This window comes from Arvicanthis niloticus, chromosome 7 (genome assembly GCF_011762505.2).
Source record: "Arvicanthis niloticus isolate mArvNil1 chromosome 7, mArvNil1.pat.X, whole genome shotgun sequence".
Classification (NCBI taxonomy): Eukaryota; Metazoa; Chordata; class Mammalia; order Rodentia; family Muridae; genus Arvicanthis; species Arvicanthis niloticus.
Window position 1 is genome coordinate 63,608,942 of NC_047664.1, and position 21,927 is coordinate 63,630,868.

Below are 21,927 nucleotides of genomic sequence, written 5' to 3' on the forward strand. Positions count from 1 at the left end.
TCCTACAGAGACTCAAAATTTAAAACTAACTAAAGTGGCTGTGGCATTGAAACCAATGTTGATTCATGGGCAGTGGGGGAGTCAAGCATATATATCACACACCCAAGCCTCATGGTACGTTGCAGAAGAGGACACATAAAGAGTGGAAAAGCTAGAATAGCATTTGTTGTGTTGTGTTTTCTTCATGTATATACTTGTCCAAAATTTAGCACAGAAACCTGGTATGTGAGAGACTCACAGGACTCCATGGGGGATAATCTTAGCCACAATACCCAACAGTGGGGAGATAGACAGGGCCCCAGTGGAAAGATGGGGGCACCAACCTACCTGCATTGTTTTTTTTTTTTTTTTTTTTTTTTTTTTTTTTTTTTACCCAGAATTGTCCCTGTCTAAAAGAAATGCAAGGACAAAAATGGAGTAGAGACTGAAGGAACTGGCTCAACTTGGGATCCAACTCATGGGCACCAAAGCCTGACACTATTACTGATACCATGTTGTGATTGCAGATAAGAGCCCAACATGACTGTTCTCTGAGAAGCTCTACCTGCAGCTGACTGAGATAGATATAGATACTTACAGTCAAATGTTTGACTGAGGTTGAGGACCACTATGGAAGAGTTAAAGGAAAGATGGAAGGAGCTGAAGAGGATGGTAACCCCATAGGAAGAACAACAGTATTAAGTAACCCTGACCCTGACAACCTCCAGAGAGACTACGCCACAGACCAAAGAGCATACATGGGTTGGTCCAGTCTGTGGCCCCAGGCATATATGTAGCAGAGAATTGCCTCTATGCCCTCATTAAGAGAGGATGAGCCTATTCCTGTAGAAACTTGATACCCCACAGCAAGGGAATGCTGGAGCTGGGGGGGGGGTTGCAAGTAGAGGTGGATGGGTAGCTGAAGGAGTACTCTTTCAGAGGCACAGGGGAGCAGGTGGAGTGAAGAACTCTGGAGTGGGGACAAAACAGTGGGGCAACATTTGGAATTTAAATAAATAAAACAATTTAATAAAAAAAGAAAAAGAAAAGTAACTCAAGAGTCTCAGGAAGCTTGTCAAGCCTGCCAAGTCACTGTTCAAAGTCAAATGATCTGAAAAATCTGCTGAGAAAAAAAAAATCTCCAAGTTCCTGAATGTCTTGCATGTCATACAGGCAGCCTCAAAGAAGCATCTTGATAAGATATCCTATCCTGGCATGGCATTTTCAGTCCACACAGCTTCCTACAAACCATCCTAACTCCTTAGTTTTTCAAATAACACAAAATAAATTCAATGGCTCACTATGCTTAATTTAAAGAGAATCTTTCCTTCAATCGTTTATTTGCCTTATTTCACCCTAGGAAAAGGCACATAACAGCCGCCATTTCACTAAAATGGACTTTCCTTGAAAAACACAAAAAATGTTGCTCATGATAGCACAAGCTTTTAATTCCAGCACTGGGAATACAGAAGCAGGCAGATACTTGTGAGTTTGATCCTAACCCTGTTTACAGAGTAAGAAACATCTCTTAAAATCAATCAATCAATCAATCAATCAATCAGTAGTAAGAAAAATAATATAGGAGGGTTTTTTTTCATTCAACCCCTAACTATACATATTCTACTCTTAATACCTCATGCTTTGTTCACTGTGACAAGAAAGCAGTATGAATTAGGGAGCCATGCCAAGGGGGGAAATAATCATGTCAAGCAGGATGAGTTAAATTATACCATGTTTTCATATAGTTCTGACATCATTCTCGACTTCTGAAATATGGTGGATAAAACACCTTGTAGATTGCTATGATGTAATATTTTTAATATTTTAAGTGCGTTCCCCTTAATGTAAGGCATTTTGTTGGTCTAGGGTTAAAAGATGAAATTGATTTGTTTTTCTTGTGTTTACATACTGTAAATGCATCTGATGACAGAAGGTGAACATAGCAATTCGTATATGAGCCTGCTGGTGTCTGGAGATTGAATTGCAGAACAACCAGAGGTATATAATCAATGACTGAGAAAGAAGCAAAAGAACAGATAATCTTCGCCTTAGTTTTCAATCCGTGTATTAGTTACTTTCAATTGCAGCAATCAAATGCCATTACTAAATAAATGTTTAGAGGAAGCATTTATTTGGGTGTACAACTGCAGTGGAATTACAGTGTGCCATGGACAGGAGGCATGGAGCAAAAGGCAGGCATCCTCTTTAGAGAAGAAAGATAAGCACTCAAACATCAAACCCAAACACAAAGCATTAGAGAGAACTAGCTATGGTGTGAAGCTTTTAGTCTCAAAATCTGCCCATATTGATGGAGACATACTTTCTCCGTCAATGCTGTACCATCTAAACTTCTCCTAACCATACCTTCAACTAGAACCAAGTGCTAAAATTACTGTGTCTGTGAGGACAATTCTCTAGCATACTGCCACACATACTTAATGTGATCTGTCATTTATTACATATCCAGAGCATGGTGGATGCGAATGGCCAGGAACAGGCACCTCTAAAACTATGAGTCCAAAGAAATCAGCTGACTTTTATCTTTTATAAGTTAATTTTCTCTGTTTTGTCAGTATAGTGATGGAAAGTTAAGTAGTAAAGTTTTACTTGAATTTCCCAGTCACTTCGAAGGAGTACATTTTTCTCTTAATGTTCTTCAACTCTGCTTTCTATTAATAGTCATAAGCCAGTATGATTTGAATAGGAATGATTCTCCTTGATAGGTGAATTATATTATGTCAAAAATTTATCAGAGTCAGTTCTCGATGAAAAAAGCTAATACCCTTGGATCTGCCCTCTGCTCGGTGTTCTTAAAATCTTAAGAAGATTCAGCTGACAAAGCAGGAAAAAACAAAAATTGTGAAACAAAGTCCATAACTTGACTTGCTTTTAGAATCAAAATAAATTCTAAAAAAATTATATCTGAATGAACTGTAAGCGTCTGTGTATCTTTGTAAACAACTGGATAGCCCATAACACATCACAGATTCACTTCCAAGCTATTACCTCAATTAGGTTTGATAAGAAATAATCAGATCCTGGATACACTGTAGATTCTGACACTATTCTGAATCAATCACATATTCTAATCTGGGATATTTGCAAAACAGATGAGTATTAATCTAATCTTAACTTCCTTGGTTAAATGTTAAAAGTTAATGCTGTAGTGTTTGAGGTACATTAAAGAATAGAATCCATTCAGCATAAAGTGTGAATCTATGCATGTGTGGCAGAATAGCTCCTGGGCAAATCTGACCTGTTACCAGAAATAGCTGGTTTGAAAGCTAAATCCTAGGCTTGGTAATGCTCTTTCCTCAAAGCATAATGCAGATTTATCACGCCTTTCCTGTAGGTAGATGAAGTGCTGACATTACAGTTTGTTGCAAAACTCAGTGTGTTCAAATCCAAAAGGACAAGCTGCTTGAGAAACACTTTGCTCTTCTAGAGGCAATTTACAGTGCCATTGTTGCTCTGAAACTTTGTCTAAAAACTTTGTCTATTTCTCCTCTTAAGAAAACACTTTAAATTATCTATGTTGTGACCTTCAATTCTCATTCCCAGCAGCATCTGTAACCATTATTTAAAAGAAAAGGATATCCCTAATTTATGTTAATGTGTGTACATTTAAACTGTATCTACCATATGCATCTCTCATATGCGCGCGCACACACACACACACACACATAAACACACACATGAACTTCATTTGTCTCTATTACTTAATAAGTCATCTTATTTCAAAAGGTCACAGGCACACACACATACACACACACAAACACACACAAATGTCACTGTGATTTAAAGCTCTATTGTCATCACAAAGAAGGTAGGCATCATTTTCTGACACAAATGTCATCTTCTGCTTCTCCTCATTAGCAACTCGATCAGTATCATTATGCCTCCTATTCTTTACTGTATGGTCTTCACAAAATCGCACAGTGGAATGTTTTTTGTCCAAAGATGCCATGAGGTTATGATCCTACATAGGTAGATATGCTGACACAGTTGTTTCTAAATCTTTGACTTAGAATACAGCGACCACTATCTCTCTTTCCTATATATCTTTGCAATGCTGAGTTGTATTTATCAGGAGAGGCTGGGCGTTTGTGACTAATTAGATGGGATAAAGGTATAACTATGATGCCAATTTATGAGAATTTTGATGAATTCATCAATGGCTGTGAGTAACATTATTCTCTTTTTTTTTTTCTACCAGAAATCATTCCAGTATCATCCTTGGAAAATTGCTATAAGAATGTAGAGTTACTATAGGCAACATAGGGAAACTATTTATAAAACAGAAATTTTTATGCATGGTATTTAACATGCAGAAACTTTTATGCACATATTTAACCATTTCTTTTATTATATAAATTCAGATAAATACAACTAGCAGTCTATAGTCCCATTACTTAAATTTTTTCCAAATTTAGATGTTTGTATAAACCATACATTACAATGTCTTCAATGACTCTTGATACTTATAAATTATTTCACATGTTTTCAAGTGTATACTGAAAAACATACAAGTAGTTAATGTCTTAACTGATGAAAGCTTGTAGGAAATATTATGGGATTTTAACAAAGAGTTTTGTGAGAAACTGTTCAATGACAGTAGAATAAGAAGAAATTGTAGTCAACGATGCCCAGAAAAGATTATTTGCTTAAAAAACATATGAAAATTATATAAGATAGTCAAATGATCTCCTTGTACCCACTTTCCTCCCTGGCCTGTAGACCCCAGCATTCTGTCTACTTTATTATTTTAAGTGTTCAAATTGGCTTCCCCAGACCTCTCTCTTAAAGCATTAATTTTTTTAACCATTTCTGGGCACCAATCTAGTTTGATGAGATATATTGTATGCCACCCTAAAATCCACGTTTAAGGATTGGAAACTATGATCTGCATAGAATAAGTATGATAGTTGTTTTTCTGAACCTGGGTTACTTTAATCCATGTGAAATAAATTTTCAAAATAATTGAACAAATTCTATGTTTTTTTAATATCACCTTAGTGCCATGTTAAGATGTTAAGTTTAATTGACTTTAGGAGAGCAATTTTTTGTTTGTTTGCTTACTTAATACAGGTTGTTAAACCCAGGCAGGGCTAAAACTTGCTAAGGAAGTTTAAGGACACAAGATCCAAGGATACCCTTGAACTACTGATCTGTTTTTACCTCCCAAGGGCTAGGATTATAGAACTGGGCCACCATGCCTGATTGAGAGCACAAGTTTTTAATCTTCTTTAGAATAGCAGAGGAATCAAATGGTACTGGATTAAGATGATATCATTTTATACATTAAAGAAAATAATAGATTGAGTTAAATGTTTGCCTTGATGCTTTTGATTCATGTGACAGTAGTTCTTTCGCATAATCTCAAACATCCATCTTCACCCTTCTGAAGACTAAATAGGTATGAGTTCAAATTTCCATTATCGCAACATTGGTAGGAGAAATATACTTTCTTATCTAGTGTTTTGAAGCTTAATAAAATTTTTCTTGCATGTCGTAGAAAATTTAAAATCTTGAAAATAATGATGAATTTATAGTCAAAGGGTAATGAACAGGATATATGCTACTGGTTCATGTACAGATGTTTTATACTTCTAGCTTTAATAGTCCATACGTGTGTGTGTGTGTGTGTGTGTGTGTGTGTGTGTGTGTGTGTGTGTGTATGTGTGTGAAGAAATGACTCAATGATTAAGAACCCTGGTGGTTCATCTAAAAAACTGAAGTTAAATTCATGAAACCCATACAGCAGTTCATAACCCTACTATATTCATAACTATATTCTAAGTGATCTAATAACACCTCCAGGCCCCTCAGGGTACCATTGCAAGCCCATAGTATGCTGTTATACATGCAGACAAAATGCCCACACACAGTCAAAAATAAATAATAATACTAACTAATGTTAAAAGTCTCTGAACAAGCTCTGTTATATAAGTAATATTAATTTTATGATTAGTATATTGATATTATATGATACTCTACTGACATTCTTAATATTGCTTTAAAAATCTTGTTCTTGGGTCTGTAAAAGCCTCATCCACCAAAGATAGAAAGTTTTTATCTTTTGTCTCATTTTGTTTTTTTTCAACCTGTTCTTGCCTCTAACAAACCCCAACTGAAATAAAAGTGTAAGTTTTGATGGATGTTCCAATGTGGTGGCAAATCGTGTCATTGTCTTACAAAATCCATGCACATTTCCAATCTCATAACTCTGTCTTTGAAATTCAAGAACATATTTAAGATAGCACAATGCTTCCAAACTGTCCTCAGGGATTTCCATTCTTATTGCCAGTCATTGCTGAAAGAGGAAAGGAAATTCAGTGTGGAAAAGCTTTGCCAGCTTAGTGCTTTTATATTATCTTCTATGTAGCAGAACATTTTATCTATCATTTCTAAGACTGTTCTGAGAATCTCCTAATTGCAGCACTTAGAATGAAGACATAATTTATCATCATTTTGTTTGCGATTGTAACGATTCGCTCAAATTCAAAAGTAGTTTCCTAATTTCATTCCCGAAGGTTGTGTTGACCTTTTCTTCATATTGGATAAGTCCTAAGTTCCTCCTTTTTTTAAAAAAAGTAAATCAAGCCTATTCCAAAATAAATGACTTGTACTTTACATGTTATGTTCATGTGTTTTTGACACAGCACGTTTACATTTTTAAATACTTCTATTACACTATATTTAAATTATTTCCTGTTTCTCTTTGATTTCTCCAAATTCCTCCATAATTTTCCTCTTTTTCTCTTTCAAATTTCTTGACTCTTCGTTGTTTGTTTTTACATACATGTACACACACACATACACACACACACAAACTTCCAAATCCATAAATACAACATATCTTGTCTGTATAAAGTTACCTATAAGTATGTTTTATGGCTACCCATTTCATTTAAAGTGACAATATTCTCCCTGAGTATTTCTTTTACTTTCATCATTCTTTGTCTATAGTTCTTTGTCCTGGATCGAGGCTTCATGAGAATACCCCCATCTACTTTACTACGATCTCTTGGCTCTTAAAATCTTCCCATGTCTTTTGACCTCAATGGTCCCTAAAACCAAACAGTAGTGTTCTACAGATCTCAGTTAGTATTGGAATCCAAAACTCTGCATTCAATTGGTTGTAAATTCCTATTATTTTTTTCAGTCTTGCAAATCTCCCTTAATGGAAGCTAGAACTATACTAATCTGTAACTAAAAAAAAAAATATATTTATAATGTTGTTAATAACTAGGTATTATTCTTGTTTAGTAAAGTGGTCATTGTAGATTATCCTCCAATAATCACTCACAACTTCACTAGCCCTGGTAATGGGCTAATGGATTATCAAGTTAGTTTTCTTTATAATTACTGTGCCATAAGCCAATTTAGAGAGCTGTTGAGTACCACAAAAATATCTACCACCATTATTGTACACTTAACGATTATCACTCTGTGTTAGTGTTGTGCAGAAGTGACCTGAAAGCTTCCTTTGAGAACTACCTTTCATAGCACAAATGTATAATTTTTTAATTTATATTTATTTTATTTTATATATGTGAATATTTTATGAACATGAATATTTGTGTGCCACATTATACTTTCTCAAAGCCAGAAGAGAACCTCTGAGCCTATGGAACTGAAATTATTGAAACTACAATGTGGGTACTAGGAACCAAACTTGTTTCCTTTCCATAGTAACCTATTGTTCAACCACTAAACCATCATTGCATCCCCTGATTCAATACATTATATTTATTCCACCTTCTTTCATATTATACAACCATGGGAGTGGCAGCCATTTGGTATTTCATAAAGCGTTTTAGTAGGTCTTTAATTTAAAAAGAGGTCTGATGGCAGATTAGGTCAAACCTGTACTATTTACCCCAAGCAAATGTTTAACAATCCCTATGGAATCTGTGTCATATGACTTCACACAAACTATGTGCTGATGTAGAAATTTTGGGAAATATACATATATATTTCTATATTGATTTTGCATGTTTTCTAAATTATCTTATAGTCTTAAATATCTTTGAAATCAATAATGGATTAACTTATTTCAAGCAGAGAGAAGAATCAATGCAAGTCTATTGTATATTTGGTTTCTGTTTATGAACACTTTTATTTAATGTCTATGTTTTTATGATGAGAAAACCTTTTAAATTAATAAAACATATGCAATAATTGAAAGAGAATATTGTCTACAACAATCAGTTGCTTTCACTGTAGGGAAATTTTAATTCAGCAACATGGCTGATCTGGCAAAGGATCACAATCAAAGACCTTCTATGTCTGTGTGACCTGGCTGCAATACAGAAAAGCCTTTAATCCTAGGAGAAAGAGGAAAGTATATCTATGAGTTCAAGGCCAGCCAGGTATAGAGCAAAGTTCAGGTAAGGAAAAAAAAAAAAAAAAAAAAAAAAAAAAAAGAAAAAAAAGCTTAGGTCCAGGTTTGGTGGTACAGGCCTTTAATCCCAGAACTCAGGAGACAAAAGCATATTGATCTGAATTCTATTTTTCTTGTTTTTGTCTTGTACTTTTAAAAAATATGTGTATATGAGTACATTGTAGCTGTCTTCAGACACACCAGAAGAGGGCATCGGATCCCATTACAGATGGTTGTGAGCCATCAAGTGGTTGTTGGGAATTGAACTCAGGACCTCAGGAAGAGCAGTCAGTGCTCTTAACCACTGAGCCATCTCTCTTGAATCAGTGTGATGAGAAGTTCCAGCAAGTCAGTTTGTAGAGATTAAAGGAAGTGTTTTTTAGGGACAGTTTTACAGAGAGAGGTGTCAAAACGAACAAGCTAGACACAGGTGAAGACAGATCAAGCTACTGAATAAGAGGCTAAAATATTAGATTGCCAGAGCTAGTTTGAGATTAACCAAACTAATTCAATGAAAAGCTGAAAGACGTTAGGTGGAAGCAGTTTGTAGAGGAGATTTGAACTTGAACAGCTGAGTTGAATGAGCCAGTCAGACTTCAGAAAGAGCTCGAAAGGGTGAGCTTATTCAACAGTTAGCCTCTGAAACCAAAATTGCAGCTGGCAAATAAAAACTACTTTTACAACTAGAACTATTTAGATATGTATTTATATGCTTATTAATTTTTTATACTATCCCATCATTCACTATTCCTTTTTTCAATCATTTTTCAAAAGTTGGTATCTCGTTTTTCAGTCACTATCATAAACAATGAAGTTTGCTAGGTAAAAGGTTACCTGACTGTGTGATTGATATATTCTAGAACTGCTCTGGGTCTCAACACCAGTACTAGACCAAGTGTTGGTTATGAAGTGTTATGTGTATTTGTAAGGCAAAGAGTTTGCACTAGCATTTAGATAAAATACTTTTTATTTTGTTCTCTAGAGTTGAACTACCACTGCATGTTTGTATCAAGCCTCTTGTTAGATGAGAAATAGAGCCTTGATTTATAATGTTGAGAAAAAACCTTCATTCATAACATTTTTAGATACACTATTATGTCTTCAAGTTGGTGTATGCACTCTAAACATTTCCTAATCTTACGGTAGTATTTTTCCAATGTAATACAGTTCTTATATCTTTCTTTCATCCATTCTTTTCCTTTCTTTCCTTTTTCTTTTCTTCCTTTCCTTTTATCTTTTTAAAGGAACTCTATTTGTGGCAAAATTTGTGGTTGAGATAAAATTCTATTAAGATCCATCTATGACTTCCACAATTTGTAAATTCAATAATTATATTGTCTTACTCATGTAATTCTAGAACACAGTACAAATAAACGTCTCTCAAAATTGTAACTATATTTATATGTATAACAATAACATTTGTTCATATCTCTGAGAATGGAATGAGTCAATTCTTCAAGATTAAGTGTTATTTGTGAAGCTCATTTGATGTTTTAGCAGGTAGAGGCACTTGTATACAAGACTGAAAAGCTGTATTTTATCCCCACAAGCCAGAGGCAGTAAGAGAAAATTGATTCTTAGAGAGTGTTCCCCTGACCTCATGTGAATTATAATATGCAAGCACATAGACAAACCAACCGAATAAATAAAGTTACCACTAGGCAAGAGAAAATAGGCATAATTTTCTAGATGCACAGATCGACATTTGTATTTGTGAGTACATGGCTGTATAGTTGCAAAATTTTGACATTAACTACAGTTTCATTCCAGGGTCACCTAAGAGAAACATGATTATTATGTCTTTCTAGAAATTCTTCTCATAATTATTCATAACTCAAAAACCAGGACAGAACAAATATCTTTGGTTTATAATAAATTCTAGTGTGAAGTTTGACATACTTTTAAGAAATTTATAAAAACCCAAATCTCTATTTTCTAGGAAATATATTATGAGAGAAGCCAGAGTTAGATCATATCAAACTAGTACATTATTACCATAAATTTTTGATAGTGAACACACCTTAGAAAATATCTAAAATTTATTTTATATGTATGTTTCAACAAATGCATACATCAGTGAATAGACACACCACATAAGAAAAACATGAATATTCTTAATAGGCAATGTAGACAGGTCTTTTAAACACTGTCCACAAACTTTAGAGATACTAGTCATCAAAAATGAATGTGCTCTTAAATGAAGTATATACAGTAATGATTGACTTGTCATTAAATTTTAAGTTAGATTGGACTAATATAAACATATTTTCTCTGCTCTGTGTTTTGTTCTTTCCCTATATCATTCTATTTCTTTTAGTATTTTATTGTGTTTTTTTTTTTTCATTATGATCACAAAAAAAGTATCCAAGATTTGTCTTTGTTTTTCTGAGTTACTAACAATATATTATGGAAATTTATCTTTCTGTATTTTAGAGTAGTATGTTTCTTGGGGAACTCTCTCTCTCTCTCTCTTTCTCTCTCTCTCTCTCTCTCTCTCTCTGGGGGGGTGTGGGTGAGTGTGCATCTGTCTCTTTCTATATGGCATGTGAAGAGGTTGCTGAATATGCTAAAGAAATAGAAAAATTTTCTCAAGTGTTTATGATGGAAAATAATAAAGGCATTTGATGATAGCAGTTACATGAAGTCTATATATTTTGCTAGAAATAATCTACTTGTTGCCATCATTCCTGACCTGGGTATTTTTTTGCTTGATGACATTTTATTGCTATTTCAATCTAATGACTCATTTTTTTGTTGTTGTCTATATACTCTTGGTTTAATTTTAGTGGAACATTTGTGAGTATATATTTATGAATTTATTTTTTGTACCCTAATTAATATTTGAAATTTGTTTATAGAAAAGTGTTCCCTGATGATCCTCCTGATTTTCATAAAGTCTCTTATAATGTCTCTACTTCCATCTCTAATTTTATTCAATTATGTTATGCTTGGTTGGTTTAACTCAAGTCTTGCCAATTCTGTTCATATATTTTCTTTTATCTAATGAATGACATCAATTCTTTGTATTGTACTTTTGTCTCAATTGCTTTCATTTTATTTACTCTGATCTATATTTTAAAGATTTATTTATTTGTTTTATGTATATGAGTACACTGTTGCTGTTTTCAGACACGCAAGAAGAGGACATTAGATCCCATTACAGATGGTTGTAAGCCACCATGGGTTGCTGGGAATTGAACTCAGGACCTTTGAAAGAGCAGTCAGTGCTCTTAACCATTGAGTCATCTCTCTAACCCAGCCCTGATCTTAATACTTCATTTTGTCTACACATTGTATCTCCTTTTTTCTACTTTTTTGAAAAACAAAATTTAAAGTACGCTTGTCTTGACTAGTTTTATTTTAACTTGACATAAGCTATGGTCATTTGAAAGAAACTTCAATCAAGAAAATGGCTTCCTAAAATCCAGCTATAGGGCATTTTAAAAATTGATAGGGATGGCCCAGTTCACTGTGGGTGGAGCTATCCCTGGGTAGTTGATGGTTGTAGGTTATATAAGAAAGCAGGCTGAGCAAACCATGATGAATAAGACAGTAAGGACATCCCTCAATTGCCTCTACATTAGCTCCTGCTTCAAACTTCCAGCCTTGCTTGCATTCCTGTCCTGAATTCCTTCAGTGATGAATTACTATATGTAAGTATAATCCAAATAGACTATTTCCTCATCATCTTGTTTCTTGGTGACAATGTTTCTTAAAAGCAACACTAACCTTATGTTAGTGCTATTGATATTTTTTTATTTGAATGGCTAACTGAAGAAATTTATTTACCCACTTATGTATTTATTTACTTTTTATTGGATATTTTATGTGTTTACATTTCAAGTGTTATTCCCTTTCCACGTTTCTCTTCCAGAGCACCCCTCCCATCTTTGCTACCCCTACTTCTATGAGGATCCTCCCCCTCCCACCTTGCATCCCTAGAATTCCCATTCACTGGATTTAAATGTGTACCAACAGATGAAAGGAATGCAGAGAATAACAATGCAATGAATTATTATTCATCTATTAAGCAACAAATGAGCCAGTTACAAAAAAAGTAAATAAAACAGAAGTCATAATATTAAACAAAATAAGCCAGTTCAATGAAGACAACTAGCAGATCTCTGCCCTGACATATGTAATTTAATAACATCAACATGAATGTAGAAGGGTAAATGTTTGTAGAAATGTATGCTCACAGGACAGAAATAGAAAAATAGAGGTAAAAGGAGAGTGGAAGGTACATTATGGAATGCAATTAGCTGCACAAATGATATATATTAGTAATTTAAATATAATATTAATCCTTGTGAGAAATAGAAGAAAACATGGAAACAATCATGAGTGTAATCCAGATTTAATAATTAAATATTATAGTTACAATTATAGTAGTGATGATTGATTTACTAGACTACTTCTCCTCTCCTTCTCTCATCCAAGCATCTTGTCAACAAACTGTCTTTTCACTTGAGATGTGTTTTACCACATCACTAAAACCTGACTTTTTTCAGATGTAACAGTGGTATCCTTTTTTATTTCTTAAAAAGAAATTAATATTGGTATGGTAGTCTTTGACTATGATCTCTGAAACTCATGAGGTTGAGGAAGACAAGAACAACTTGATTTTATAAAAGAAGATAAGCTGACATAGAGATTTATACAAAAACAGGTTAGTACCTAAAGATGTGAATGCATAAACAACAACAAAAGCCAAACAAAAAACAACAAGCAAACAAACTAAACAAACAACTTTATGTAAATAGTAGAACTTCAGTGACAATGAAAGCAACCTTTCACTTGAGATAAGAGGAAAAGTACATATAAAATTGGATAAAATTTGATGAATAAATGTTGGAAATCTGATTCAACCCTGTGTTAATGAAAGCATTTGTTAAGGAACCATAAAATGTGTTTGCTCACCTCCAAATATTAAAAACATAACTGCATGAGATTCTCAGTGAGAAGGCTCAGCAGAAAGAAAACACTAGCTTTAAGACTCAGGGTTTTTGATTCTGTGATAAAACACCATGAGCAAAACCTACAGTGGGAAGAAAGAAGCTTTTTACATTTGAAAGACTGTAGTTAGTCCATCACACTGGGAGGTTAAGAATTCACAGTAGGAACTCAAGACTGGAACTGGTGCTGAGACTATGGAAGAACACTGCTTCCCTTCTTGCTCTCTATGGCTTGCTCTGGTTGATGCAATTCAGGACCACCTGGCAGGACTGAAACAACTGAAAATAGGTTGAGCCCTCCCACATCAGTCATCCCCCAAGGCTTCACTAAGGGCTAATGAAGCATTAATCCATCTAACGGAAGCATTTTCTCAACTCTGGTTCATTCTTCTCAGATAACTCTATTGAGTGTTATGTTGGGAGAGAGAAAAAAAACAAAAGAATATACAAGCTTGACAATATGAGTGTGAATCCTAGAACTCACATGAAAAAGCCATATGCCGTGATGTGAAGTGCATCAGGATCTGGAGTGTTTGTGGGATACATTCCTAGCTGCTCAGTAGTGGGCTATACAGCAGAAGCAGTAAAGGGCCTGCCTCAACAGGTTGGGAGGTGGCAAAGTTGGCCTCTGACCTTTAGATATCCACTGTCTCACATGAACACCAGCACATATGCACACACACACACACACACACACACACACACACTCCACATACAATACATGCATAATAAAAATCAATGTATTAAATGATTTTAATGGGTAAAAAGATAAGAATGATAATTCTAGAGAGATGAATTAAGTGGGTCTCCCTGTGTTAATATTTGAAATGAAAAGATGAAAAAATATTCCATTTTGTACCAATAAGGTCAGCACTATAATGAAATATTTAGAGGTTCTCCCCACCTTTCTAGGCATCTATTTATGAGGGAAATCATAAAGCAATAGACCTCTACTTAAAAGTTTTGTGATCTCAAATTCTATGATGCATGCCATTTTCCCCATAAGTCCCCTCAAATCTGTTTGAAAGATAGATACTGTCAAAATCCATGTTTAAACTGGAAGTTAGCCTTCAGCAATTGGCAATGGCACAAAGCCACCTTTATGAATGCATTTATACTTGGAAAATCTGCCTGCTTTATGTGCTTCATCTCATAAGCGCTCATGTTAATTCCATAGTGGACATAATATCTCATTAGAAGCAATATGATATCAGCCGGTTATCTGCATTAAACATAAGTGTTACTATTCATTGTAGAAGTAAATCTATTATTTCTCAGAAAAATCAGAGTCATTAGTTCAAAAAAAAAGCTTACTGAAATCGAGCACTACAAAGCTAAAGTGAGGATTTCTATTTTAAAAGGAAATATACATATCATTTCAAAGTAAATGACACTTTAATAGGCATAATTAGCACTATAAAGTGTTCAAGAGTCTTGAGAAAAATCATATGAGTATTGAGCTTGAATGTGGTAGATTGCTTCACAGGCCATCTACATATTCTATTATGAGCAGGTTTAAGGGCATTAGTGCTTTAAACAGGCTTATGAAGAAATAGATATTCTTTGAAGCAAGAAACTGGAAAATGAATATGAGGAGAGAATTGAACTCTCCAAATTAACAGAGATCACCACTAAGTAAGCTTTTTCCTGTTTGATCTTCATGAGGAATTATTGCCTTCTATTTAAACATAATTGTCATGTAAAGTTAAGCTTTGCAACAACCTCATGCTGCCTCTCAATTTCCCTGGGCAACCTCTGCTTTGGTCCTATTAGATAATAAGATACTGTCAGAGTAATCATCTTATCATATCAGACTCCTATGCATGGTTGACAGATGCTCTCCTAGGTGTGCATCTATGTATATGTCATGGTGTTCTCACCTCTGTGCCTTGTCCTTTATTTGCTTCTCCTCTGACCTTTATTTTCCTAGCTGTTTGAATATCCAGTGACAGGTTATTAGGCTTTGTATGCCTGCTATGTACCCTGTTTGTATTACGTTCCTACTGTGACATTGCCATGATTCTGATCCTGCTACATTTAATTTACTTTTTGCTGTATAAGCTGTGTTTTCTATGGAACAGAGTCAGTGCTGGAATGAACATGAAATCATCAGATATCAAGAGCCTTCCTTGTCTTAATTCCAGGAGATACATGGTTCTTTCTTTCTTTTTTTCCTCCTATATATTCTCACATGATATGCTCTATTCACTTGAATAATGACATTCTAATGAAAGTGATTCTGTGACATTATTAATTGAATGAGTAAGGAGATCAGCAAAATATTCTAGTTCTTTGTCTTGAAGCCCCAAAGGCTGTTATGAACACAGCAAACTGAAAAACAAGAAAATAGATTTTCATGTTTTCTTGAAAAATGTCTTAGCCATTAGAGTATTGATCAATACCAATGCCATCTGTAATGAAGACTAGTAACTTTCAGCATATGCTCAGAACATGTAATGAAATAAACACAAATCAATTTTATGCTGACAATATTATATCCCTCCCCTTTGTTTCTTTTGTTACATAGTTCTGGGCATGAGACCCAGGGTCTAATGAATGATAAGAACATGGTCAAAATGTTAGTTACACTCAGATCTCTTCAGAATTAAAACATTCAATAAGAAACAATGAAGAGATTCTATGTTTTTACAGATTTATTTTTAATTGTTAGGTGTCTGATCTGTGGTGTGTGTATACAAAAGAGAAGGTACAAGTGGTATCCAGAAGCATCAGAACTCCTGGAACTGAGAGCTTCCCAGTGTGGCTGTGGAAAGAGACTCAAATTCTCCTCAAAAGCATGACCAGATGTTTCCTGCTGATCTATCTCTCCAGCCTCTAATTCTACTCATTTTTAACTCTGGTCATTTTGTTCTGGTATTGACACAATTAAACTTAGTATTCGTATCAACTCCTTCATTCCATGTGGTACCATTTTTAGTTTACTCAACTGTACTACTTTTATATTTATCTTTTGGCACATCACATATTTTGTCATTGTAACTATCATTTGCAAATAAAAATTCAGTACACAGAAAATTAAATGGTATCTTTAAAGATTATTGTCATAGATTTTTCAAGTTTCTTCTCACAGAAATAACAGTTTACTTATATTATTAAATTCAGAGATTTTCAAAGAATTTTTCACCCTATAGTTCTTTTATAATAGTAACAAAATATTATTTACATTTAACATCTGACTTGGTATCAACACAACAAAATTTAAACATTTTCCTACTTAAAGTTTTAAATTAAAAGTCACTAAGTAATGGTACTACTTGAATTAAGATTTACATGAAACTAAATATGTAATATGATTATGAGCAATATATTTTGTAAACAGAGTAATTCCATGGTGCTTAGTAGAGTCAGATTTGTGAATTATTGTCTCATAATATGTTTTATGCAAGTTAATAATTTTAGAAATCTGTGAATCTAAGGATATGAGTTTATCATAACCTTAATATAATATACAAACACAGAAGTAATATTATACTAATAAAAGGTCATTTCACAAAGTAAAGTTTGATAAAATAATGTAAAATGTCAAACGGAGATAATTTCCACTTCATCAACTTTAATTCTCTGTTTTACTAAACTTTTGAGCTACATGATATTTCTAAGAATCATTTTGTAAAACTTTTGCTATAAAAATCAAGCTCAGAGCAGACAATAAACACACTTAGTCAAAGAAACAAACAGCTTAGTAAATTGTGAGCTGTGGCGTTCTTGTTAGCATTGCTTAGATGTGGGCTAAAACTTTCACCCATTCCTTTCTTTGGCCATAACTCATAAGTCGTTTTTCCCTTATGGAGCAATGATTTAGACATTTTAAAGGCATGATGTATTTCCGATATGTATGCCTTTTCTGTTTCTAATTTCTTTTTTTTTCTGCTTATTAGCAATTGGTATTTTGCTTGAGTGTATGTCTATATGAGGGTGTAACTGGAGTTTCAGACAGGTGTGATCTGCCATGTGGGTGCAGGGAATTGAATTCAGGTACCCCAAAAGAACAACCAGTACTCTTAACCAACTACTAGGCCATCTTTCCAGCTCAATGTGTGGATTTTTTAGTCAATGTGTGTATATATACTAATTGTTTAATTTTACCATTTTCAACTGTAGTTTAAATATCTTTTATTATAGAGTCTTCTGCTTCGTTCTTTCTGTACATTCCATTTAAGATACACAAGTAGCACTTAGCAAAACAAGGATTTTGTGCCAAGGTTCTGTGAAATTTGATATTTTCTATAGCCTCTGAATTTTCTACAAATTGATGGCAAGCTATAAAGTTTTAATGAAACAGAATCTTATTTCTTTGAACAAAATCATGGAAAGATATTTTGATTAATTTTGGTGGGAAAAAGACTTTTGAAATTATAATCGTAGTGATCTTATGCATCCATATGCTAGACATGTTTTTCTACTGAAAAAATTTATACCATATATGTATCTAGTTTTGTTGACACCAAAAACTGAGTTACTAAGCTTTCAAGAAATTACTGAATACTACATGATTTTTTATTGTAACCTTTTAATATATAAACTATAGCTAATATAAAATAATAATAATGTTTGCAATTATTAAGAGTAACACAGCAAATATATTTTTCATGTTGTTTGTTTTCTTACTTCAATTACAACTAGACACAGAATATAAACCATTTTTTACATTATCATTTAACTATAAATACAAACACACATCTAGCTATATATATACACATACAAATAACTTGTTTTATTGAAATAATGTATTTTAAGACTACTTAGGTTGAAATAAGATTCATCACATAACTTACTCTAGTTATATAATTATAATATAATTAGTTATTTTTGAAATCATAAAATGTTGTTTTTATAGATTCAGACAAAACAGGGTCATTAATTAAATTTTCCAGTGGTTTCTCAGTTTGGATACATGATCTGTGGTTTCTTGTATAGCTACTGAAAAATTAGGGAAATATTTTCTAACAAAAACTTCTCAAAATTACATAATCTATCTGAAGTTTTCTCAGTATCACTTACAATGCCTAAATAACCACTTCTAGTCTTTTGTATTTTAGAATATTTCATTTAATTTTATTTCAGATTTCCTACAGTGTAGTGTGTTGGCTTAATTTATAAGTATCCTACTTTCTATTCCAAATTTTCCCATATCCCTCAATTTCCTTCAAATTTAAGACTTCTCTAGTTATATTTATAATTAATAAATACATTGAGTGTCTAGAAATCTTCATCTATGGGTGGGACCTTCTGAGATTTCCTCCATCTATGTTGGCATTTCAGCTAGTTTTGTGAATATAAAAGTCTTGTTTAGGATACCATATTGTTGACACTTCATGGGTACAATTTCTCTTTTATATACAGAAGTCACAAACTCATAAAACACACTTTTTTGTGAGTGTAAGACCTTATCTTACAGTCTCTCTTTTTCTTCCATGAGAGACCCTGACATCATTTGCTATAGTTGCATTGTAGATACATTAATTGGTAATGGGCTTCACAGGGCAAGCTGTTCTCTGTGTTTTTACCAGTATAGATTTCTGTAATTGTTTTGATTTGAGCAGTAAAGTGAATCTTTGAGATGGAACAGTGATAAAATGATCTGTGGGAATAAGAATAAGTATATAGGATTCAGTTAAATATTATACAGGTTTGTAAAAGTAATAATAGGTTCTCTCTAGATACTATGCCTCCACTTGTCACAGATAGCTAGCTAGGTTCAAAGTTTGAATTTTATCCTTTGATTTACCTAAAGTCCAACTAACTATATACTTTTTATTTCCAAGATATAAGTGTCACCAGTGCATTACTGTGGATGTTGTGAATTTCTGGTCATTGCCATGGTCCATAGTCATTAAAGCAGTGAATAACTATTATTTCCTTTTCTCTCTAAACACTTTACATAGCAGCTTTAAGAACCATGAGAGTTTGTCTTCAAGGAGAAGGCTTTTAGATCCCTTCCCCCAAGACCTGTGCTAGAATTATTTGATATCTTCAACAATAAGATCTTACTTTAAAATATATTTGGAAACTTTGCAATATCCTATAAAGTTTGGCCAATATCTTCTACTTCTGTAACCCACAACTATAAGGAATATTTTCCCGGCTCACAACTCTGGATTTGTTACTCTATGGCTTATAGGGGAGTATTATCACCTCAAGTGAGATAACTTCATTATATATCATATTGTATGCATATATGTATGCAAGTATGCATGTATGTATGTAAGTATATTATATACATACACTCAACACATACTACATATTTATTTTAAGTAAATATGAAATGTTTCTGTATGTCTTTTCAAATAACCTTAGTGTTATGTATTTTTCCTCTTCTTTCAATCTGTACCCTTCTGCCCTCTCCACAGTTGAGCTCTTTCCTGCAATTGCACATGTTTCCATACTCACAACTAAAGAAAGATTAGGAATTAAGACTCATGAATAAGAGAACATGCAGCATTAGTCTACCTGAGTATGGATTACCTCATTTAGTGTATCACCTGTCCCATTAACTTATCTCACAACTTTATGACATCATTTGTTCTTGCAGCTGAATGGAATCCCACCATTTTTATCTATTACATTTACCTTTTTTTGAAAGAATAAATGTAATTAATAAAAAGTAATAATACAGATACCTCTAATCCAGCTGTTTTCCAGTATAACTGAACACTATTCAAAATTGTTTCCATCAACAGGTGAAATGATAAATAAAATGTGTTATAAATTCACAATGAAGTATTTTTGAGTTATTATGATGTATATCATTTCCAGGAAAATGTATAGAAACAGACGTAACTATATTAAGTGAAGTAAGCCATGTCTTTTTGGGAGTTGAGTAACCCTTTCAAAGAAGTTGCCTAAGACCATTTAAAAACAGTAATGCGTGGGCTTAGATTTTTATTAGAACTTTTCTGAAAATATGATATAAATAGAAGGATATATTAACATGTATTGGTCATGTGTCATTAGCAAAGATTCAATTAAAAATAAAACTATAGGTTCTTATAGAAACAGATTTACAAGAGTCTCTTCAAAGGGTTATTAAATATATTCACTGGTATCTGTTGATGTTCACATTCAGGATAAGGCACTGAGATAACTATTTAATATACCAAAGTAGACCTACCTTTAGGTTCACCCAGTATCCTTAAGTCCCTACCTATTAGAGGTCATGGATGGCATAACCTGTTCTCTGCTCTAAACATTCCTGTACTTTTAGGCCCAGGGCCTTGGCTTCCCCTGCATCAGAGGCTCTTCCCTATGTAATCCAGACATTTTAATATTTCTCCCTGTTTCTCTTATTCTCTGTCTCTCTGTCTTTCTGTCTCTCTGTCTCTGTCTCTGTCTCTCTGTCTCTCTGTCTCTCTGTCTCTCTCTCTCTCTCTCTCTCTCTCTTTCTCTCTTCTCCCTTTTCTCTTTATACAGAGGATTTCTCTCTTTCTCTTCTTTTTGCCTCTGTCTCCTCCCCATGGAGACGTCATTTACCCACTTTTAGTTAGGTTTTTACTAATGTGAACAGACACCATGACCAAGACAAGCCTGCCTTTCTTTCTTTCTTTCTTTCTTTCTTTCTTTCTTTCTTTCTTTCTTTCTTTCTTTCTTTCTTTCTTTCCTTCCTTCCTTCCTTCCTTCTTTCCTTCCTACCTTTCTTTTTATTTCTTAACCTTTTTTTTTTTTTTTTTCAGCTCAAACTTTATCCCCTTCCTGGTCCACCATCCCACTGTTCCACATCCCAAACCTCCTCCCTCTGTCTCTAAGAGGATTCCCTCACCTCCATCCCCATCCTACTGAACCTTCCCACTTCCTGGGACCTCTAGATTGTTAGGTCCATTTTCTCAGACTGAGTCCAGACCTGACAGTCCTATGCTGTGTATGTGTTGGGAGCGTCATTATCAGCTGGTGTATGATGCCTGGTTTCTAGTTCAGTGTCTGAAAGATCCTAGGAACCTGGTTAGTTGAGACTGCAGGTCCTCCTACAGGGTCACCCTCCTCCTCAGCTTCTAGCTTTTTCCTAGTTCAACCACAGGTGTCACCAGCTTCTGCCCATTGGTTGAATGTAAATATATGTATTTAACTCTTTCAGTTGCTTGTTGGGCAGTCATAATAGGACCCTGTTTGTAAGCACACCATAGCATCAGTAATAGTGTCAGCCCTTGGGGCCTTCACTTGAGCTGGATCCCAATTTGGTCCTGTCACTGGACCTTCTTTTCCTCACACTCTTCTCCATTTTTGTTCCTGCAGTTCTTTCAGACAGAAACAATTCTGGGTCAGAGTTTTTGACTATGGAATGGCAACCCCATCCCTCCACGTGATGCCTAGTCTTTCTACTGGAGGTAGAGTCTACAAGTGCCCTCTTCCCACTGTAAGGCATTTCATCTAGACTATACCAGAAACCTGGGAGGTGAGAAACTCTTAGGAATCAAAGGGAAGGAACTTAGATGAAATTCCCAAGACAAGTCTTAAACAACATTTATTTGGAGCTGGCTTACAGGTTCAGAGGTTCAGTCCATTATCAATGTTGGAGCATGGCACCACCCAAGCAGGCATGGCATAGGAGGAGCTGAGAATCCAACATCTTCTTCCAAAGGCAGACAGGAGAAA